This window comes from Salvelinus fontinalis, unplaced genomic scaffold (assembly GCF_029448725.1).
Source record: "Salvelinus fontinalis isolate EN_2023a unplaced genomic scaffold, ASM2944872v1 scaffold_0004, whole genome shotgun sequence".
NCBI classification, from domain to species: Eukaryota; Metazoa; Chordata; class Actinopteri; order Salmoniformes; family Salmonidae; genus Salvelinus; species Salvelinus fontinalis.
Genome location: NW_026600213.1, coordinates 1,608,399 through 1,627,950, shown reverse-complemented (window position 1 = coordinate 1,627,950; position 19,552 = coordinate 1,608,399). Strand labels below are relative to the sequence as shown.

Here is a 19,552-nt window from a genome sequence, read left to right as displayed (position 1 = left end):
TGTGCAGCCGTATTCATCGACCTGGCCAAGGCTTTCGACTCTGTCAATCACCACATTCTTATTGGCAGACTCAACAGCCTTGGTTTCTCAAATGATTGCCTCGCTTGGTTCACCAACTACATCTCTGATAGAGTTCAGTGTGTCAAATCGGAGTACCTGTTGTCTGGAACTCTTGCAGTCTCTATGGGGGTGCCACAGGGATCAATTCTCGGGCCGACTCTCTTCTCTGTATACATCAATGATGTCGCTCTTGCTGCTGGTGATTCTCTGATCCACCTCTACGCAGACGACACCATTCTGTATACTTCTGGCCAACTGATCACTGCCCACACCCGCCCGACCGTCCAGCATCACTACTCTGGACGGCTCTGATTTAGAATATGTGGACAACTACAAATACCTAGGTTTTTGGTTAGACTGTAAACTCTCCTTCCAGACTCACATTAAGCATCTCCAATCCAAAAATTAAATCTAGAATCGGCTTCCTATTTCGCAACAAAGCATCCTTCACTCATGCAGCCAAACATACCCTCGTAAAACTGACCATCCTACCGATCCTCGACTTCAGCAATGTCATCTATAAAATAGCCTCCAACACTCTACTCAACAAATTGGATGCAGTTTATCACAGTGCCATCCGTTTTGTCACCAAAGCCCCATATAGTTACCCACCACTGCGACATGTACGCTCTCGTTGGCTGGCCATCGCTTCATACTCGTTGCCAAACCATCTGGCTCCAGGTCATCTACAAGTCTCTGCTAGGTAAAGCCCCGCCTTATCTCAGCTCACTGGTCACCATAGCAGCACCCACTCGTAGCACGCGCTCCAGCAGGTGTTTTTCACTGGTCACCCCCAAAGCCAATTCCTCATTTGGCCGCCTCTCCTTCCAGTTCTCTGCTGCCAATGACTGGAACAAACTGCAAAAATCTCTTAAGCTGGAGACTCTTATCTCCCTCACTAGCTTTAAACACCAGCTGTCAGAGCAGCTCACAGATCACTGCACCTGTATATAGCCCATCTGTAAATAGCCCATCTATATACCTCATCCCCATACTGTATTTATTTATTTATCTTGCTCCTTTTTACCCCAGTTTCTCTACTTGCACATTCATCTTCTGTACATCTACCATTCCAGTGTTTAATTGCTATAATGTAATTACTTCGCCACCATGGCCTATTTATTGCCTTAACTCCCTTATCTTACCTCATTTGCACTCACTGTATATAGACTTTTTGTTTTCTTTTGTTCGACTGTATTATTGACCATGTTTTGTTTATTCCATGTGTAACTCTGTGTTGTTGTATGTGTCGAATTGCTATGCTTTATCTTGGCCAGGTCACAGTTGCAAATGAGAATTTGTTCTCAACTAGCCTACCTGGTTAAATAAAGGTGAAATAAAAATAATTAAAAATAATATGAGTGAGAAAGTTAGACGCTACAACAAAACATGCTAACCTCTCACCATTACCAATAAGAGACTACAACAAAACATGCTAACCTCTCACCATTACCAATAACAGAGGCTACAACAAAACATGCTAACCTCTCAGCATTACCAATAACAGAGGCTACAACAGAACATGCTAACCTCTCACCATTACCAATAACAGAGGCTACAACAAAACATACTAATCTCTCACCATTACCAATAACAGAGGCTACAACAAAACATGCTAACCTCTCACCATTACCAATAACAGAGGCTACAACAAAACATGCTAACCTCTCACCATTACCAATAACAGAGGCTACAACAACACATGCTAACCTCTCCAAACTACCAATAACAGAGGCTACAACAAAACATGCTAACCTCTCACCATTACAAATAACAGAGACTACAACAAAACATGCTAACCTCTCACCATTACCAATAACAGAGACTACAACAAAACATGCTAACCTCTCACCATTACCAATAACAGAGGCTACAACAAAACATGCTAACCTCTCAACATTATCAATAACAGAGGCTACAACAAAACATGCTAACCTCTCACCATTACCAATATATGTGAATATGTCCAAATAATGAAGACTTCTTCAAATGGTAGACTACAGTGCCTTGCAGAGGTATTCATCCCCCTTGGTGTTGTTCCTATTTTGTTGCATTACAACATGTCATTTAAATAGATTATTTTTGGATTTCATGTAATGGACAAACACAAAATAGTCCAAATTGGTCAAGAGAAATTTTAAAAAATTTAATTAAAAACAGAAAACTGGTGCGTTCATATGTATTCACCCCCTTTGCTATGAAGCCCCTAAATAATATCTGGTGCAACCAATTACCTTCAGAAGTCACATAATTAGTTAAATAAAGTCCACCTGTGTGCAATCTAAGTGTGACATGATCTGTCACATGATCTCAGTATATATACACCTGTTCTGCAAGGCCCCAGTCTACAACTCCACTAAGCAAGGGACAACACCAAGCAAGCGGCACCATGAAAACCAAGGAGCTCTCCAAACAGGTCAGGGACAAAGTTGAGGAGAAGTACAGATCAGGGTTGGGTTATAAAAAAATATCTGAAACTTTGAAAATCCCACGGAGCACCATTAAATCCATTATTAAAAAATTGAAAGAATATGGCACCACAACAAACCTGCCAAGAGAAGGTCGCCCACCAAAACTCACAGACCAGGCAAGGAGGGCATTAATCAGAGAGGCAACAAAGAGACCAAAGATAACCCTGAAGGAGCTGCAAAGCTCCACAGCGGAGATTGGAGTATCTGTCCATAGGACCACTTTAAGCCGTACACTCCACAGAGCTGGGCTTTACGGAAGTGTGGCCAGAAAGAAATACATTGCTTTAAAGAAAAAAATAAGCAAACACGTTTAGCGTTCGCCAAAAGGCATGTGGGAGACTCCCCAAACATATGGAAGAAGGTACTCTGGTCAGATGAGACTAAAATCGAGCTTTATGGCCATCAAGGAAAACGCTATGTCTGGCGCAAACCCAACACCTCTCATCACCCTGAGAACACCATCCCCACAGTGAAGCATGGTGGTGGCAGCATCATGCTGTGGGGATGTTTTTCCATCGACAGGGACTGGGAAACTGGTTAGAATTGAAGGAATGATGGATGGTGCTGAATACAGGGAAATTCTTGAGGGAAACCTGTTTCAGTCTTCCAGAGATTTTGAGACTACTAAAGCAACACTTGAGTGGTTTAAGGGGAAAAATGTAAATGTCTTGGAATGCACACAAGTTCTTTTCTTTTTTTATTTATTGGTTGTTTAACAATAAAAAATATTTTGCATCTTCAAAGTGGTAGGCATGTTGTGTAAATCAACTGATACAAACCCCCCAAAAATCTTTTTTAATTACAGGTTGTAAGGCAAAAAAAATAGGAAACATTTTGTACAAACATAAATATGTATGTGAAAGGTGACATTCTGTACTGTCATCTAATACGAAACACCTCAAATCCAAAATGCTGGAGCATACCACCAAATGTAAAACTGTAAGCTTCACTGTCCAAACACATATGGTGTGGACTATGTGTGTCTGGTAAACACATGTGGATCTGGTGAACAGTTATCACTTGTTGACCAACTACAGGAATACTGACCTCAGAGTCTCCAGTTTACAGTGGGGATTCCCCAGTCCAGCAGAGAGCAGCTTCACTCCTGAATCCTTCAGGTCATTGTTACTCAGATCCAGCTCTCTCAGGTGTGAGGGGTTTGACTCCAGAGCTGAGACCAGAGAAGCACAGCCTTCCTCTGTGACTCCACAGCCTGACAGCCTGACAAAGAGATCATCATGACTTCACAAACACACTGTTAATTTAATGAGTAGTGTAGAAGGACAATGGCAGATGCATTTAGTTAATTCTCCCAAACAACATATAGATTCATCTTCTGTCTCCTAGAATTGTACGGTCATTTTGTTATACTAATGTAAACATCAATGCATTTATTCAATATGTTTTTCAACATAAAATTCTATAAGGATTATGTACATTATTTTGTCTAAACTGGATATTTCTTCCTGATGATTAGTTCTTATATGTCATTTTTATTTACTCACAGAACAGCTCTGGAGGCTTTGACCACTGGCAGCAGCCTCAGAAGACCTTCCTCTGATCTGGAGTATTTCTTCAGGTCAAACACATCCAGCTCCTTTTCTGAAGTCAGCAACACAAAGACCAGAGCTGACCACTGTGCAGGTGACAGTTTGGGTTTTGAGAGACTTCCTGATCTCAGGTATCTTTGGATCTCCTCCACTAGAGAATGGTCATTCAGTTCATTCAGACAGTGGAACAGATTGATGCTCCTCTCTGGAGAGGGATTCTCCCTGATCTTCTTCTTGATGTACTTGACTGTTTCTTCATGGCTCTGTGAGCTGATTCTTGTCTTTGTCAGTAGACCTCGTAAGTGCTTCTGATTGGACTCCAGTGAGAGGCCCAGAAGAAAGCGGAGGAAAAGGTCCAGGTTTCCCGTCTCACTTTGTAAGGCTTTATCCACAGCACTCTTGTAGAAAGTAACTTCAGTAACTTCAACCTTGTTTCTGAAAAGCGACAAAAAGTATCTGAACATTGATTGAGGATCATCCATTAGATTCTCATTGTTGTCGATGAATGAGAGGAACACATATACAGCAGCCAGAAACTCCTGAATGCTCAGATGAACAAAGCAGTACACCTTGTCCTGGTACAGCCCACATTCCTCTTTAAAGAGCTGTGTGCACAATCCTGAGTACACTGAGGCTTCACTGACATCAACGCCAGCCTCTTTCAGGTCTTCTTCATAGAAAATCAGATTGCCCTTCACAAGCTGCTGAAAAGCCAGTTTTCCCAGTGACAGAATGCTCTCTTTATTCCAGTGTGGACCTGTCTCTTCTTTCCCAAGATACTTTTCATTCTTCTGTTTGGTATGAAACACCACAAGGTGTGTGTACATCTCAGTCAGAGTCTTGGGCATCTCTTCTCTCTTATGTTTCAGCATGTGTTCAAGGACTGTTGCAGAAATCCAACAGAAGACTGGAATGTGGCACATGATGTGGAGGGTCCTTGATGTCTTTATGTGTGAGATGATTCTGCTGGCCAGGTCCTCATCACTGAATCTCTTCCTGAAGTACTCCTCCTTCTGTGGGTCATTGAACCCTCGTACCTCTGTCACCTGGTCAACACACCCTGAAGGGATCTTATTGGCTGCTGCAGGTCGGGTAGTAATCCAGAGGAGAGCAGAGGGAAGCAGATTTCCCTTGATGAGATTTGTCAGCAGAACATCCACTGAGGTTGACTCTGTGACGTCCCAACAGATCTTGTTCTTCTGGAAGTCTAGGGGCAGTCGGCACTCATCCAGACCATCAAAGATGAACAGAACTTTGTACTTGTTGTAGATGGAGATTCTTGATTGTTTGGTTTCCTTTGAGAAGTGATTGAGAAGTTCAATGAAAGTGTGTTTGTCCTCTTTCATCAAATTCAGCTCCCGGAAAGGGAATGAAAATACAAATTGGACATCCTGATTTGCTTTTCCTTCAGCCCAGTCCAGAATGAACTTCTGCACAGAGACTGTTTTTCCAATGCCAGCGACTCCCTTTGTCAGCACAGTTCTGATACGTTTGTCTTGTCCAGTTAAGGGTTTGAAGATGTCGTTACATTTGATTGCAGTCTCTGGTCTTGCTTGTTTCCTGGTTGTTGTCTCAATCTGTCTCAGCTCATGTTCATTATTGACCTCTCCTGTTCCACCCTCTGTGATGTAGAGCTCTGTGTAGATCTTATTGAGAAGTGTTGGGTTTCCTTGTTTAGCGATCCCCTCAAATACACATTGAAACTTCTTCTTTAGATTAGATTTGAGTTCACGTTGGCAAATCACAGCAAGCTCATCTGAATGAAGAAATAACACAGAGGATATTAATATTACATCTGTTTTAATGACTACAGTATTGTAAGACGGTTATAACGTTTTACATTATAATAATTTATTCTATTAACTGACTATAAATGTGTAAATGTTTTCATAATGCATTACAGACTGGTGTGACTGATTATATTATTATTGGTATTATTGATGGTATTATTAATGTTGTCTCTCTCTCTAAATTAATCACCACAACACATCCCTGCTGCTACTTGATGAGGTCACTAGGTGTTGTGTTAAGGCTAGAGGTCGACCGATTAATCGGAATGGCCGATTAATTAGGGCCGATTTCAAGTTTTCATAACAATCGGAAATCGGTATTTTTGGACACCGATTTTGCAGATTTTTTATTTTTACACCTTTATTTAGCAAGTCAGTTAAGAACACATTCTTATTTTCAATGACGGCCTAGGAACGGTGGGTTAACTGCCTCGTTCAGGGGCAGAATGACAGATTTTCACCTTGTCAGCTCGGGGGATCCAATATTGCAACCGTCAGGTTAACTAGTCCAACGCAATAACGACCTGCCTCTCTCTCATTGCACTCCACAAGGAGACTGCCTGTTACGCGAATGCAGTAAGCCAAGGTAAGTTGCTAGCTAGCATTAAACTTATCTTATAAAAAACAATCAATCATAATCACTAGTTAACTACACATGGTTGATGATATTACTAGATATTATCTAGCGTGTCCTGCTAGATAATATATATATTCTGACAAGCATACAAGTCTCTAAGTATCTGACTGAGCGGTGGTAGGCAGAAGCAGGCGCGTAAACATTCATTCAAACAGCGAAGTGAAATGGCTGGCTAGTTAACACGCGCTAATAGCGTTTCAAACGTCACTCGCTCTGAGCCTTGGAGTGGTTGTTCCCCTTGCTCAGCATGGGTAACGCTGCTTCGAGGGTGGCTGTTGCCGTTGTGTTCCTGGTTCGAGCCCAGGGAGGAGCGAGGAGAGGGACGGAAGCTATACTGTTACACTGGCAATACTAAAGTGCCTATAAGAACATCCAATAGTCAAAGGTTAATGAAATACAAATGGTATAGAGGGAAATAGTCCTATAATTCCTATAATAACTACAACCTAAAACTTCTTACCTGGGAATATTGAAGACTCATGTTAAAAGGAACCACCAGCTTTCATATGTTCTCATGTTCTGAGCAAGGAACTTAAACGTTAGCTTTCTTACATGGCACATATTGCACTTTTACTTTCTTCTCCAACACTTTGTTTTTGCATTATTTCAACCAAATTGAACATGAGGCAAGATTGATTTTATTGATGTATTATATTAAGTTAAAATAAGTGTTCATTCAGTGTTCATGGTTAAAGAAAAGTGTGATAAATAAAAACATATACCAATTTCATTTAAGGACCAAAAAACTAACAGCTGTGCCATATAAATTGCAAAATAGTTGGGAAGAGATTTTCGATGTACCCATTCCATGGCACAAGGTTTATGAATTGATACGCAAAACAACGCCGGATTCAAAACTTCGAATTTTCCAATATAAATTACTGTACAAAATTCTTGCAACTAATAGAATGTTATATATATGGGGTATACAATCTTCCCAGCTCTGCAGATTCTGTTGTGAGGAGGCAGAGTCATTAGATCATTTATTTTGGTATTGTCCATATGTAGCTCGTTTTTGGTCACAGGTCCAGGAATGGCTGAAGAATTGCAACATTTGCCTAAAACTAACGCTACAGATAGCAATACTGGGGGATTTGAAAAGCCATAGTCAATCAATCAATAATATAATAATTATTTTGGCAAAGATGTTTATTTTTGATTTACAATCTGTGGAGGCTATGAGAATAGGAAGGTTCAGGTCTTTTGTGAAGCATCACAGCACAGTTGAGAAATGTATGGCAAATAGAAATCCGAAATGGATGATGTTGGAAGATAGATGGGAGGGGTTGGGTGGAGCTGAAGGGTGGGACTAATAACAAGATAAACAATATAGGGCATACGGGATCTGTGAAATGTGTATAGGTGCGGAGCTTTGGTGAAATAGCACAGTTACAAGTGGAAATAAAATTGGATGGACAACAGAAATAGAGGAAGGACTAAGAACAAATAAGAGAGAACTATTGTAAAGTGGACTGTGTCTGTAAGATAGGTATAAGATGTAGAAATTGAAGGTAAAAGCAGAAGTGTTTATTAGTTTACTCCAATTGGGGGATTGGTGGTAGGGTCGCGGGGAATAATAATAAAGGCATATTCTTTAAAAAAGTATGTATGTCTATATAGGTATGTGTATGTATATATGTGTATATGTATGCATGCGTGTATGGATATATATATTTACCCCAAAAAATATGGGGGAATGGAAATGATGCAGACAATTACATTGGAAGCAACATTCTTTCCGCAATACTAAGCTGATCCACCCCTAAAAAAAAAAAAAAAAAGTGTTCATTCAGTATTGTTGTAATTGTCATTATTACAAGTAAATGTTAAAAAAATTGTATCGGCTTTTTTGGTCGTCCAATAATCGGTATCGGTATCTGCGTTGAAAAATCATAATCGGTCGACCTCTAGTTAAGGCTGCTACAATATCATTGAGTTACACAGCTACTTTAGCTGTACTTTAGCTACAGCTTTTAAATGTTATAAAACAGCATTCAACATGAGGCAGACAGATCTTACATTTCTCCAGTGAGTCAGCAAGCTCCTTCTGGTTCATTTTCCTCAGGACGTGCAGTGTGATCTTCAGAGCCCCCTCTCTGGCACTGCTCTCCTGTTTCTCATCTTCAGCATCCACCACTTCCTTATCCTGCTTCAGACTCTCAAAGCCTTCTGGGAGTTCTGGACTAAGAATCCTCTTGAACATCTTCAGCTCGTTCTTCACAAAAGTCATAATTCTCTCTTCAAGCAACTGAAATAAATTAAGTAAATAAGTTAAGCAAGAGACAAAATGCTTTCTCATTAACACATTAATGAATGATTGACAGATGAACTTTACTTGAGGTAAACAAAAACAAATGTACATAACAGGACCACATACACTGAATATGGAGGCCAGGTCTGTTTGATGACTCTGGGAAGACTGACCACTGAGAATCTCTGACTCTGATCTCTCCTGTTGGTTTCTGTGGACGAAACATGAGATTACATCTCCTCATCAAGGGAATGAGTTAGTACGAACAGACAGCCAGACAGAGACAGACAGACAGACACAGACAGACACAGACAGAGACAGAGACATAAACAGAGACAGACGGAGACAGACAGACAGAGACACACAGACAGACACAAAGACAAACAGACAGAGACACACAGACAGAGACAGACACAGACAGACACAGACAAACAGAGACAGACAAACAGACAGAAAGACAAACAGACAGAGACACAGACAGACAGAGACAGACCAAGACAGAAACAGAGACAGACACAGAGACAGACACAGAGACAGACACAGACAGACAGACACAGACAGACAGACAGACAGACAGACAGACAGACAGACAGACAGACAGACAGACAGACAGACAGACCGTGAGGGAATATTGTGTTGTTTAATATTGTTTTAGTACTATGAAAATGGACAAAAGGATTAGCCTATGGATTATGAAACAACAAAAATAAATGGGAAAATGGGAGAGAAATGACTAGAGACAGTGTTGTTTAACTCACTGACCATGACCCATGAGTTCTTCTTACCTTTGTTCAGTAGAAAAGTCTCCCTCTCTAAAGTGTATAGGATGACCCATAGACTGGTCACTCTTCATGGACACACAGCTGGGTACAGGGGAGGCTGGTCTCTACTGCTTGATTGGACTTCAACACAACAGAGACAAACATTACATCTCTCATCTACTCTGAGCTCAGATGGGGAAACATAAGAAGAGTTTCATTCCAAAACGCTATAAATCCATTTTCAGAAACGTTCATAAATTAGCTTTTATTGTTTTGTTACATTTTTAAAGAGATTGGTGTTTTTTCACTATCTAATCATGGCATGGGGTTGTTCAATGACAGACATGTATTTGTTTAAAATCTATCACTTGATGGTTTCATTTCAGAAGGACAAATATTCATGTTTTTTTGCAAAATGCTATATATCTGCCTCATTCTCAGAGAAATCAGTAGTACTGCTAGGTTTTACACAGCAATAATATATATCTGCCTCACTCTCAGAGAAATCAGTAGTACTGCTAGGTTTTACACAGTAAAAATATATATATGCCTCACTCTCAGAGAAATCAGTAGTACTGCTAGGTTTTATACAGTAATAATATATATCTGCCCCACTTTTAGAGAAATCAGTAGTACTGCTAGGTTTTACACAGTAATAATATATATATGCCTCACTCTCAGAGAAATCAGTAGTACTGCTAGGTTTTACACAGTAATAATATATATCTGTCTCACTCTCAGAGAAATCAGTAGTACTGCTAGGTTTTATACAGTAATAATATATATCTGCCTCACTCTCAGAGAAATCAGTAGTACTGCTAGGTTTTACACAGTAATAATATATATCTGCCTCACTCTCAGAGAAATCAGTAGTACTGCTAGGTTTTATACAGTAATAATATATATCTGTCTCACTCTCAGAGAAATCAGTAGTACTGCTAGGTTTTACACAGTAATAATATATATATGTCTTTTACACAATGAAATGTGACCGACCGGCTCGATTCGGTCTTAACCCACTGTTCCCCGGTAGACTGTCATTGTAATAAATAATTTGTTCTTAATTAACTGACTTGCCTAGTTAAATAAAGGTTACTTAAAAAAAAAAATGTTTTTTTTTTTAAGTAAACTAAATTTAAAAAACTAAAGTATGTGGACACCCCTTTAAATTTGTGGATTTGGCTATTTCAGCCACACCTGTTGCTGACAGGTGTATAAAATCGAGCACACAGCCATGCAGTCTCCATAGGAAACATTAGCAGTAGAATGACCTTACTGAAAATCTCAGTGACTTTCAACGTGGCACCGTCATAAGATGCCACCTTTCCACAAAGTCAGTTCAGCACATTTCTGCCCTGCTAGAGATTCCCCAGTCAACTGTAAATGCTTTTATTGTGAAGTTGAAACATCTAGGAGAAACAACGGCTAAGGCGCAAAGTGGTAGGCCACACAAGCTCACAGAGCGGGGCTGCTGAGGGCTGAAGCACGTCTGTCCTCGGTTGTAACTATTGAGTTCCAAACTCGGTAGTGAGCCTCAGACCAGGCATATCAAGCTGAAGGACGAGCACAGTCAGAATGCATTTCAAATTGCTCCTTTTGAGCATCTGTAAATACTAAATAAATACTTATTCTGCATTTGAAATAATACCACTTCCGATCGAGAAATCAAACGTGTCCGTAGCAAAATATCATGTGTACTGGAATTAAAAAATCAAATCAAATCAAATGTTATTTGTCACATGCGCCAAATACAACAGGTGTAAACCTTACAGGGAAAGCCTTACTTACAAGCAATGCTTTAAGAAGTAAAAAAAGTGTTGAGTAAAAAACAGATAAGTAAAAAATAGAAAATAAAAGTAACACATTATTAATCAGCAGCAGTAAAATAGCAATAGCGAGGCTATATACAGGGGGTACCGGTACAGAGTCAATGGGTTCGGGCACCGGTTAGTCAAGGTAATTGAGGTAATATGTACATGTAGGTAGAGTTAAAGTGGCTATGCATAGATAATAAACAGAGAGTAGCAGCAGAGTTAAAAAGGGGTCTGGGTAGCCCTTTGATTACCTGTTCAGGAGTCTTATGGCTTTGGGGTAGAAGCTGTTAAGAAGTCTTCTGGACCACAGCTCAGAGATTTAACGATGCTCCTACGACCACTAGAACAGCTGAGTAATCTACCACCTGCCTCAGACCACTAGAACAGCTGAGTAATCTACCACCTGCCTCAGACCACTAGAACAGCTGAGTAATCTAAAACCTGCCTCAGACCACTAGAACAGCTGAGTAATCTACCACCTGCCTCAGACCACTAGAACAGCTGAGTAATCTAACACCTGCCTCAGACCACTAGAACAGCTGAGTAATCTAACACCTGCCTCAGACCACTAGAACAGCTGAGTAATCTACCACCTGCCTCAGACAACTAGAACAGCTGAGTAATCTAACACCTGCCTCAGACCACTAGAACAGCTGAGTAATCTAACACCTGCCTCAGACCACTAGAACAGCTGAGTAATCTAACACCTGCCTCAGACCACTAGAACAGCTGAGTAATCTAACACCTGCCTCAGACCACTAGAACAGCTGAGTAATCTACCACCTGCCTCAAACCACTAGAAGAGCTGAGTAATCTAACACCTGCCTCAGACCACTAGAACAGCTGAGTAATCTAACACCTGCCTCAGACCACTAGAACAGCTGAGTAATCTAACACCTGCCTCAGACCAATTGAACAGCTGAGTAATCTAACACCTGCCCCAGACCACTAGAACAGCTGAGTAATCTACCTCCTGCCTCAGACCACAAGAACAGCTGAGTAATCTAACACCTGCCTCAGACCATTAGAACAGCTGAGTAATCTACCTCCTGCCTCAGACCACTAGAACAGCTGAGTAATCTACCTCCTGCCTCAGACCACTAGAACAGCTGAGTAATCTACCTCCTGCCTCAGACCACTAGAACAGCTGAGTAATCTACCTCATGCCTCAGACCACTAGAACAGCTGAGTAATCTAACACCTGCCTCAGACCACTAGAACAGCTGAGTAATCTAACACCTGCCTCAGACCACTAGAACAGCTGAGTAATCTACCTCCTGCCTCAGACCACTAGAACAGCTGAGTAATCTACCTCCTGCCTCAGACCACTAGAACAGCTGAGTAATCTAACACCTGCCTCAGACCACTAGAACAGCTGAGTAATCTAACACCTGCCTCAGACCACTAGAACAGCTGAGTAATCTAACACCTGCCTCAGACCACTAGAACAGCTGAGTAATCTAACACCTGCCTCAGACCACTAGAACAGCTGAGTAATCTACCTCCTGCCTCAGACCACTAGAACAGCTGAGTAATCTACCTCCTGCCTCAGAGCACTAGAACAGCTGAGTAATCTAACACCTGCCTCAGACCACTAGAACAGCTGAGTAATCTACCACCTGCCTCAGACCACTAGAAGAGCTGAGTAATCTAACACCTGCCTCAGACCACTAGAACAGCTGAGTAATCTAACACCTGCCTCAGACCACTAGAACAGCTGAGTAATCTAACACCTGCCTCAGACCAATTGAACAGCTGAGTAATCTAACACCTGCCCCAGACCACTAGAACAGCTGAGTAATCTACCTCCTGCCTCAGACCACAAGAACAGCTGAGTAATCTAACACCTGCCTCAGACCACTAGAACAGCTGAGTAATCTACCTCCTGCCTCAGACCACTAGAACAGCTGAGTAATCTACCTCCTGCCTCAGACCACTAGAACAGCTGAGTAATCTACGTCCTGCCTCAGACCACTAGAACAGCTGAGTAATCTACCTCATGCCTCAGACCACTAGAACAGCTGAGTAATCTAACACCTGCCTCAGACCACTAGAACAGCTGAGTAATCTAACACCTGCCTCAGACCACTAGAACAGCTGAGTAATCTACCTCCTGCCTCAGACCACTAGAACAGCTGAGTAATCTACCTCCTGCCTCAGACCACTAGAACAGCTGAGTAATCTACCTCCTGCCTCAGACCACTAGAACAGCTGAGTAATCTAACACCTGCCTCAGACCAGTAGAACAGCTGAGTAATCTAACACCTGCCTCAGACCACTAGAACAGCTGAGTAATCTAACACCTGCCTCAGACCACTAGAACAGCTGAGTAATCTACCTCCTGCCTCAGACCACTAGAACAGCTGAGTAATCTACCTCCTGCCTCAGAGCACTAGAACAGCTGAGTAATCTACCTCCTGCCTTAGACCACTAGAACAGCTGAGTAATCTACCTCCTGCCTCAGACCACTAGAACAGCTGAGTAATCTACCTCCTGCCTCAGACCACTAGAACAGCTGAGTAATCTACCTCCTGCCTCAGAGCACTAGAACAGCTGAGTAATCTACCTCCTGCCTCAGACCACTAGAACAGCTGAGTAATCTACCTCCTGCCTCAGACCACTAGAACAGCTGAGTAATCTACCTCCTGCCTCAGACCACTAGAACAGCTGAGTAATCTAACACCTGCCTCAGACCACTAGAACAGCTGAGTAATCTAACACCTGCCTCAGACCACTAGAACAGCTGAGTAATCTAACACCTGCCTCAGACCACTAGAACAGCTGAGTAATCTACCACCTGCCTCAGGCCACTAGAACAGCTGAGTAATCTACCACCTGCCTCAGACCACTAGAACAGCTGAGTAATCTACCACCTCCCTCAGACCACTAGAACAGCTGAGTAATCTACCTCCTGCCTCAGACCACTAGAACAGCTGAGTAATCTAACACCTGCCTCAGACCACTAGAACAGCTGAGTAATCTAACACCTGCCTCAGACCACTAGAACAGCTGAGTAATCTAACACCTCCCTCAGACCACTAGAACAGCTGAGTAATCTACCACCTGCCTCAGACCACTAGAACAGCTGAGTAATCTAACACCTGCCTCAGACCACTAGAACAGCTGAGTAATCTAACACCTGCCCCAGACCACTAGAACAGCTGAGTAATCTACCTCCTGCCTCAGACCACTAGAGCAGCTGAGTTATCTACCTCCTGCCTCAGACCACTAGAACAGCTCAGTAATCTACCTCCTGCCTCAGACCACTAGAACAGCTGAGTAATCTAACTCCTGCCTCAGACCACTAGAACAGCTGAGTAATCTACCTCATGCCTCAGACCACTAGAACAGCTGAGTAATCTAACACCTGCATCAGACCACTAGAACAGCTGAGTAATCTAACACCTGCCTCAGACCACTAGAACAGCTGAGTAATCTACCTCCTGCCTCAGACCACTAGAACAGCTGAGTAATCTACCTCCTGCCTCAGACCACTAGAACAGCTGAGTAATCTACCTCCTGCCTCAGACCACTAGAACAGCTGAGTAATCTAACACCTGCCTCAGACCACTAGAACAGCTGAGTAATCTAACACCTGCCTCAGACCACTAGAACAGCTGAGTAATCTAACACCTGCCTCAGACCACTAGAACAGCTGAGTAATCTACCTCCTGCCTCAGACCACTAGAACAGCTGAGTAATCTACCTCCTGCCTCAGACCACTAGAACAGCTGAGTAATCTAACACCTGCCTCAGACCACTAGAACAGCTGAGTAATCTAACACCTGTCTCAGACCACTAGAACAGCTGAGTAATCTAACACCTGCCTCAGACCACTAGAACAGCTGAGTAATCTAACACCTGCCTCAGACCACTAGAACAGCTGAGTAATCTAACACCTGCCTCAGACCACTAGAACAGCTGAGTAATCTAACACCTGCCTCAGACCACTAGAACAGCTGAGTAATCTACCTCCTGCCTCAGACCACTAGAAAAGCTGAGTAATCTAACACCTGCCTCAGACCACTAGAACAGCTGAGTAATCTACCACCTGCCTCAGACCACTAGAACAGCTGAGTAATCTAACACCTGCCTCAGACCACTAGAACAGCTGAGTAATCTACCTCCTGCCTCAGACCACTAGAACAGCTGAGTAATCTACCACCTGCCTCAGACCACTAGAAAAGCTGAGTAATCTAACACCTGCCTCAGACCACTAGAACAGCTGAGTAATCTAACACCTGCCTCAGACCACTAGAACAGCTGAGTACTCTAACACCTGCCTCAGACCACTAGAACAGCTGAGTAATCTAACACCTGCCTCAGACCACTAGAACAGCTGAGTAATCTAACACCTGCCTCAGACCACTAGAACAGCTGAGTAATCTAACACCTCCCTCAGACCACTAGAACAGCTGAGTAATCTACCACCTGCCTCAGACCACTAGAACAGCTGAGTAATCTAACACCTGCCTCAGACCACTAGAAGAGCTGAGTAATCTAACACCTGCCCCAGACCACTAGAACAGCTGAGTAATCTACCTCCTGCCTCAGACCACTAGAGCAGCTGAGTAATCTACCTCCTGCCTCAGACCACTAGAACAGCTCAGTAATCTACCTCCTGCCTCAGACCACTAGAACAGCTGAGTAATCTACCTCCTGCCTCAGACCACTAGAACAGCTGAGTAATCTACCTCATGCCTCAGACCACGAGAACAGCTGAGTAATCTAACACCTGCATCAGACCACTAGAACAGCTGAGTAATCTAACACCTGCCTCAGACCACTAGAACAGCTGAGTAATCTACCTCCTGCCTCAGACCACTAGAACAGCTGAGTAATCTACCTCCTGCCTCAGACCACTAGAACAGCTGAGTAATCTACCTCATGCCTCAGACCACGAGAACAGCTGAGTAATCTAACACCTGCATCAGACCACTAGAACAGCTGAGTAATCTAACACCTGCCTCAGACCACTAGAACAGCTGAGTAATCTACCTCCTGCCTCAGACCACTAGAACAGCTGAGTAATCTACCTCCTGCCTCAGACCACTAGAACAGCTGAGTAATCTACCTCCTGCCTCAGACCACTAGAACAGCTGAGTAATCTAACACCTGCCTCAGACCACTAGAACAGCTGAGTAATCTAACACCTGCCTCAGACCACTAGAACAGCTGAGTAATCTAACACCTGCCTCAGACCACTAGAACAGCTGAGTAATCTACCTCCTGCCTCAGACCACTAGAACAGCTGAGTAATCTACCTCCTGCCTCAGACCACTAGAACAGCTGAGTAATCTAACACCTGCCTCAGACCACTAGAACAGCTGAGTAATCTAACACCTGTCTCAGACCACTAGAACAGCTGAGTAATCTAACACCTGCCTCAGACCACTAGAACAGCTGAGTAATCTACCACCTCCCTCAGACCACTAGAACAGCTGAGTAATCTACCACCTGTCGCAGACCACTAGAACAGCTGAGTAATCTAACACTTGCCTCAGACCACTAGAACAGCTGAGTAATCTAACACCTGCCTCAGACCACTAGAACAGCTGAGTAATCTAACACCTGTCTCAGACCACTAGAACAGCTGAGTAATCTAACACCTGCCTCAGACCACTAGAACAGCTGAGTAATCTAACACCTGCCTCAGACCACTAGAACAGCTGAGTAATCTAACACCTGCCTCAGACCACTAGAACAGCTGAGTAATCTACCTCCTGCCTCAGACCACTAGAACAGCTGAGTAATCTACCTCCTGCATCAGACCACTAGAACAGCTGAGTAATCTACCTCATGCCTCAGACCACGAGAACAGCTGAGTAATCTAACACCTGCATCAGAACACTAGAACAGCTGAGTAATCTAACACCTGCCTCAGACCACTAGAACAGCTGAGTAATCTACCTCCTGCCTCAGACCACTAGAACAGCTGAGTAATCTACCTCCTGCCTCAGACCACTAGAACAGCTGAGTAATCTACCTCCTGCCTCAGACCACTAGAACAGCTGAGTAATCTAACACCTGCCTCAGACCACTAGAACAGCTGAGTAATCTAACACCTGCCTCAGACCACTAGAACAGCTGAGTAATCTAACACCTGCCTCAGACCACTAGAACAGCTGAGTAATCGACCTCCTGCCTCAGACCACTAGAACAGCTGAGTAATCTACCTCCTGCCTCAGACCACTAGAACAGCTGAGTAATCTAACACCTGCCTCAGACCACTAGAACAGCTGAGTAATCTAACACCTGTCTCAGACCACTAGAACAGCTGAGTAATCTAACACCTGCCTCAGACCACTAGAACAGCTGAGTAATCTACCACCTCCCTCAGACCACTAGAACAGCTGAGTAATCTACCACCTGTCGCAGACCACTAGAACAGCTGAGTAATCTAACACTTGCCTCAGACCACTAGAACAGCTGAGTAATCTAACACCTGCCTCAGACCACTAGAACAGCTGAGTAATCTAACACCTGTCTCAGACCACTAGAACAGCTGAGTAATCTAACACCTGCCTCAGACCACTAGAACAGCTGAGTAATCTAACACCTGCCTCAGACCACTAGAACAGCTGAGTAATCTAACACCTGCCTCAGACCACTAGAACAGCTGAGTAATCTACCTCCTGCCTCAGACCACTAGAACAGCTGAGTAATCTACCTCCTGCCTCAGACCACTAGAACAGCTGAGTAATCTACCTCATGCCTCAGACCACGAGAACAGCTGAGTAATCTAACACCTGTCTCAGACCACTAGAACAGCTGAGTAATCTAACACCTGCCTCAGACCACTAGAACAGCTGAGTAATCTAACACCTGCCTCAGACCACTATAACAGCTGAGTAATCTAACACCTGCCTCAGACCACTAGAACAGCTGAGTAATCTAACACCTGCCTCAGACCACTAGAACAGCTGAGTAATCTAACACCTGTCTCAGACCACTAGAACAGCTGAGTAATCTAACACCTGCCTCAGACCACTAGAACAGCTGAGTAATCTAACACCTGTCTCAGACCACGAGAACAGCTGAGTAATCTAACACCTGTCTCAGACCACTAGAACAGCTGAGTAATCTAACACCTGTCTCAGACCACTAGAACAGCTGAGTAATCTAACACCTGCCTCAGACCACTAGAACAGCTGAGTAATCTAACACCTGCCTCAGACCACTAGAACAGCTGAGTAATCTAACACCTGCTTCAGACCACTAGAACAGCTGAGTAATCTACCTCCTGCATCAGACCACTAGAACAGCTGAGTAATCTACCTCCTGCCTCAGACCACTAGAACAGCTGAGTAATCTACCTCATGCCTCAGACCACTAGAACAGCTGAGTAATCTAACACCTGCATCAGACCACTAGAACAGCTGAGTAATCGAATACCTGCCTCAGACCACTAGAACAGCTGAGTAATCTACCTCCTGCCTCAGACCACTAGAACAGCTGAGTAATCTACCTCCTGCCTCAGACCACTAGAACAGCTGAATAATCTACCTCCTGCCTCAGACCACTAGAACAGCTGAGTAATCTAACACCTGCCTCAGACCACTAGAACAGCTGAGTAATCTAACACCTGCCTCAGACCACTAGAACAGCTGAGTAATCTAACACCTGCCTCAGACCACTAGAACAGCTGAGTAATCTACCTCCTGCCTCAGACCACTAGAACAGCTGATTAATCTACCTCCTGCCTCAGACCACTAGAACAGCTGAGTAATCTACCTCCTGCCTCAGACCACTAGAACAGCTGAGTAATCTACCTCCTGCCTCAGACCACTAGAACAGCTGAGTAATCTAACACCTGCCTCAGACCACTAGAACAGCTGAGTAATCTAACACCTGCCTCAGACCACTAGAAAAGCTGAGTAATCTACCACCTGCCTCAGACCACTAGAACAGCTGAGTACTCTAACACCTGCCTCAGACCACTAGAACAGCTGAGTAATCTACCTCCTGCCTCAGACCACTAGAACAGCTGAGTAATCTAACACCTGCCTCAGACCACTAGAACAGCTGAGTAATCTACCACCTGCCTCAGACCACTAGAAAAGCTGAGTACTCTAACACCTGCCTCAGACCACTAGAACAGCTGAGTAATCTACCTCCTGCCTCAGACCACTAGAACAGCTGAGTAATCTACCTCATGCCTCAGACCACTAGAACAGCTGAGTAATCTAACACCTGCATCAGACCACTAGAACAGCTG

At 43.4% G+C, this 19,552-nt stretch overlaps 1 pseudogene; it reads right to left on the bottom strand.

Moving 5' to 3' along the window:
* LOC129841956 (NACHT, LRR and PYD domains-containing protein 3-like) overlaps nt 1–10,017 on the bottom strand; it is a 28,078-nt pseudogene extending 18,061 nt beyond the window's left edge.
* Nucleotides 10,018–19,552: the final 9,535 nt, after the last annotated feature.